Below are 5,351 nucleotides of genomic sequence, written 5' to 3'. Positions count from 1 at the left end.
TTTTCAAATGATCTCATCCTGACCTACATAGAGCTATATCTTATGAGGCAAATTAATCAAGTAGTTATTTTTGGATCAGACACTATCAGAAACATTTGAAATAATGTTAAAAAAAAAGTCCACCCTTTTGAACATGTTAATTGCATTAATATAATTATATCCCACTTCATGACTGGCATGCTAAAACACTCAAAGCCTTCCAGCCAGTGACAGATTCTATTGTATAAATAATGATGTAATACCACAGTGCCAGAGAGCAGACAGTATTTAAAATATTAATAGCTGCTCATACGATGTAAGATTCACCCTGGTCCCCGAGGGCTAGTTATCTTTGCCATCACAGCAATGCTCAGCAAGAGAACAAAGAGGAAGACAGGGTGTTAATCCTGGTGCTGTTAACATGGCGTGCATTACAGGGGATGAGAAAGGATGGTCAGGTCCTGGCCTTATGATTTAGTTACATTTTGCATGTACAACTTGACTTTATTTTCTGTGTTCTACTTAAATGGAATTCTTGCAAGAGCTTACACACTTTGTTTTAGGAAAAAGATTAAAACTCAAACTTCATATTCACGTCAGGAATGTAAATCCTCATGGAGAAGTGAATGCTTATTTGCTAGTTTCTCTTGAGTGTGTTTGAGAGATGGCTGGTGTTAAAAGAAAGATGGAGGAGTAAGAACTTGTGAATACAAATGTCTTCATTTTTTTTTTAGCAGTATTATACAAAGCCAGTTCTTCATTCATGCAGAGTTATAAGACATAGGGCCTATGATCATCCTTGATACTTTTCTTGCTTTTTTAAAAATAACAGTATCATCTCTGGTCAGTAAGAAATCACAGGCCATTTGAACATGGCATTCTTTCCCAAAGGAAATCCTAGATTTGACCAGAATCAGTCTTGTGCAACTATAACATGCCTATTTTTAGTAGTTATTGGTTCTCAGGAACCTTGTCATTATGGTCTCTGTCTGCCCTCCTTTCTCCGTGGCACTTCTAAACAGCATGAATATAACATTTAAAATCATGTTTTCATCCACTCCCAACTTTATCATGAAAAGTATCACCAAAGCACAACTTAAACACGTTATCATTTAATACAAAACACAATCCCGAGGAAACCGTATGCACCACACAGTCCTGTTCTCAGCAGCTGGGAAAAAGGGTACTCCAAGTCTAACCACCAGAATGATGGCGCCTCTGTGGAGTGATGCATCCTGCTTCATTCGGGACACCAGGACTTTCATACTGTTAGCTGTGGGGGAAGCACCAGGCACAGCAAAGTCCAGAGCTGCTCTCTAAGATCTAGACAATGGGCAGACAGAGTTCTGGAAAACCTTTTAGAAGTCAAATAGAAAAAGGTTTTTTGGGGTAGTGAAACTTGGGGCTATCCATCAAGAAGAGACAGAGGGACTCACTGTTAGAGCGTGGATGTTTGGCCAAGCACTTTAGTTCTGGTTCTTAGTGGAGACCAAAACTTAGTGGAAAGAGTGCACACAGTGGAAGAGCAACGGCTTTTCTCAATAGTCACAGATACACCAGAAACAGGAAGCCGGAAGCTTTGCACTGTCTTATTTTGTTAATTCATTCTGGAAAAGAGATGAGCACCTATGCACTGGGCATACCTTCCTCCTACAACAGTGTACGATCAAGGAAAGTCATAGCAGGTGCAACAACCGTGCACAGAGTTGGGAATCTCAACAAACTAAAATCAAAGAGAACCTTTACTTTCACATCGCTTAACAAAATCTCAAAAGCAAAATGGCCACATGTTGTAATTATTTGCCTTTCAAGAGAGTGTGACTCTGCTCCAATGAACTTCCCTGAGTGTCAAGTTAAATGACTTTGTATTTTATGAATAGATTCATACAATTATCCCTAGAAATGAACAAAAGCAGTTTATACAGGATTTTCTGATGACAATGTAAGGTTTTTTTCACAAACAAAATTTCAATTAAAACTATAGTCTATGTGCCCCTGAGAAATGCATCATGGGGTAATCAAACCTGCCCATCTTTTACAGAATCAGTCATGTTCTTGATCAATACTCAATGAAAACAAATCAAGATTCCCTATCTCATTATCCCGCTAATAACATCTCAAGCCCTGAAACCAAGATGTGCTTTGACATTGGTAATTGCACCAACAAGCGGTATATCATAACATCACAACACTGACTTGTCACCTGCCAAGGACAAAACTGTTAGGACAATAGCCCAGACCCTGTGTGCATCTTACAATGACTTTTCGACTGATCATTGGGCTACAAATCAACAAGATCTAATTTTTTTCCCAGTTTTGGCGAACATGTATACATGAAAATATTTAAGAAAAAAATCACACAACGTCCCTAAATCGCTGTAATAATGGAAGTCAAATTTGCATATAAATTTCCATTACTTGATTAGTACGACTGTGCATTGAGGCAGAAAATTTGCCAAAGATTTTTAAGGAATTTAGTTTAGGGATATAAATTATATTTTTCTTTTTCTTTTTCCTCCAGAACTTTTGGATTTATATGTAGGCTTGCTTAGGCTAGAGGCAAACAAGGGAAATAATCTGAGGAAATGGAGTGTATGTGCTAGAGCATGATGGGCTGGTGTGGAAGGCATTAGTGAGGGACGTGGAGGACATCTTCTCCTTAAATTCCACACATGAAAACATTGTGTTTTTTGTGCAAATAGCTGCAGTAGAAGACAACTGAACTCCCAGCAGCAGAGGAGGAGGGCTTTTGTCTTGGTTACAGAAAACTTGAAGCGATATTCTGGATACATGCTCCTAGACCTGAAAGTTCAAGAATTATTTCTGTAGAGTTTGCTCATCATAAAAGAATCCTGAAAATCCTGAGTCTGGAGTCAGCTGAGAAGGACTATTCCTTCCAGGACAGGAAGAGGGGTGAAATCGTTTCTTGATTAGTTGTGGTTTAGACAGTGTTTTTGTCTTTGGTTTATTCAATGCCCTTGTTCTGACAGGAAAGAGGGGGAAATTGGCCAGGAACTATCCAGTTGATCCGACTACTTCTAGGACATGTAGCAAGCATGGGCTACTGAGTGGGGGTGCTAACACCTCAACAGGCTCTTGCGTGTATGAACTGATTAGAAGAGGACACAGCAACCTGCCAGAGAAGTTGAACTTTAAATTTTCATTTTCCCCAGAACATGAACAGAGGCAGACAGACAGACAGACTTTTCTCTGGCATCTCAGGCTTAGGAGCTGGAGATGAGCTGAAACTCCAGCTTCTCTGTCTTTCTCCAGGAACAGTTGACCTTTAACCTTCAACACTATGTCTTGTGTACACATAAGCACTTTAAGGACAAAAGGATCTTACAAAATTGATATTCTCTTGCTGTAGAAGAAATTCCCACTTCTCAGATTACTCTATTTCCCAAGTGATCTGCTACTTTGAGGTCCCACCAGGGGCTGGCAGGAGCTCAGTGCCCACTATTGGCATAACAAAGTCAACCTCAGTAAACCCAACGGTTGAAATGTTACACTTTACATAAAGCATTAGGCCCACTTACAGGTTATATTAACATATATTTACTATGATACAAGTCACTTTCTCACAAAATTAATTAGGTGCTCTAAGAGTATCTTTGATCATGCGTTGTGTATCATGTATACATGTTTGCGCAGGTTTAAAGAGACCTCATCTGAAATTTCCAGTTCCGGTGTGATTTAGCTGAACATCTGTCCCACATACATTAAATCCTAATTAAACTTCACAGTGTGCAGTAACACAGAAAGGCCAGAGGCCTCCTAAGTGACATCATAATGGCTCATAAGCCATCACTTAAGTCATAACCATGTTAGCAAAATGATGGGGTATGTGCTGAAAAAAAATCAGCAGATGTGGGGTTTGTCCTCCTATGCATTTACACAGCCATAGATGCTGATGGTGGTTGTGGTGACAGAATTAATAGGTGCTCTCTACTAGATCGGAACAACTGTACCGAGCGCTTTACACCATTACCAAATTGAAGTTTAAAAGAATCTCTGCAAGGAATCGAACACCCAGGCCCTCTGCTGCTGGCCATTCCTCAGCTGACAGTGGTGACCCTGGGGATCTTAGGATGCCTCTGGCTTCTGCACTGTTCTACATCCAGACTGTTTCTGCTGCTTCACATTTTAATCTTTCCAAATGTGAATTTAAAGATTCTTGACAGAATGCTCGATTTTATGTGATTTATTTTATGCCATGTTAGCATTACTATTTATTATCTTTATTGTCATTATCTTTATTGTTTAACTAATTGCTCAATCACAAAGCCACATGATTTGGTAATAGTAAAATCCTGGCTGGGATTTGTCTTTCTGGAAACTTGTTATAGCAATACTTCACATAATACTTATTGGTGTCTTTCAACGTCCTTTATGATTTTGTGTTTTGGGTGGAGATTATCTAATGAACTTTTCAGCAAGGCAGCCTGCTGCAATAAGAAATTACAAACAAACAGACATGTATTGTCACAGCCAAGAGGTGAAAAGCTAAAATACTCGGCACCAGAAGAGAGTTGTTCTTGTTTTCTCAGCCCGAAATTTCTTTCTCTGGGAACTGTGAAGCTCTCAAATGTCAGGTAAGTAAAGATCACTTCCTCCATGCACCTTGCCCTGATCTCTGACTGACTGTCCAGGGGAAGTTAATCCTGTCCTGTCATGCTACCTTAACTCTACAGACCCAGTCAGAAAAGGTTTTAACAGTCTATCAGTGAGATGCATGGATACTGTATTGCATAATAAGAAGTTCTCAGGAAGAGGGGAAGAAAGCTGAAGCTATAGAAAGTTGGATGCTCTAGTGGCAATATGGGTTTCTATGTGATAGTTATATAAAACTGCAGACATTAAAAGTGATGGCAGTACTATGCTTAGAGACAGGATGGACTATAGGGTGACAATAGGGTGAAAGGAAGGCCAGCATTTTAAGAGACCTGAAAAAGAACTGAGCAGGACATGGGTGACTAAGCAGGAGGGGGAGGGGAGCACATTCCCCAAGGATGACATCCCACATTCCCAAAGGAGCAGGAAGGTGAGTGTGGGACCCAGTGCTTGTATACTGCCAGGCTTCCTGCTTCAGTCTTGTCATTTTAGAAGATGGTGGCAACTCATCTACAGAGGTTAAGGACAGCTTCAGACTCTAAAGTGAGCTCAACTCGTGTAATATTTTATATCATTCATAATTTCCCAAGTAATTAAAAAGCATATTTTAATCACATGGAAATAAAAACTTAGACCAGCAGTGTGGCTGTGGAAGTCACCTGTGGAGGAGTGTGAAGACTCCAAGGGACAAGGGTAGGTCTCCAAGGGACGAGGGTAGGACTCCAAGGGACGAGGGTAGGTCTCCAAGGGACGAGGGT

The 5,351-nt window shown here is 40.1% G+C and overlaps 1 protein-coding gene across 6 annotated transcripts in view; it reads right to left on the bottom strand.

Annotated features, from left to right (window-relative positions):
- The window catches only part of Ctnnd2 (catenin delta 2), an 851,684-nt gene that overhangs the window by 392,700 nt on the left and 453,633 nt on the right, over window positions 1-5,351 (bottom strand). The window lies entirely within an intron of this gene.

The sequence above is a fragment of the Mastomys coucha genome, unplaced genomic scaffold, assembly GCF_008632895.1.
Source record: "Mastomys coucha isolate ucsf_1 unplaced genomic scaffold, UCSF_Mcou_1 pScaffold8, whole genome shotgun sequence".
NCBI lineage: Eukaryota > Metazoa > Chordata > Mammalia > Rodentia > Muridae > Mastomys > Mastomys coucha.
Note: the sequence above shows the minus strand (reverse complement) of the source record. Positions and strands in the feature narration are given on the sequence as shown.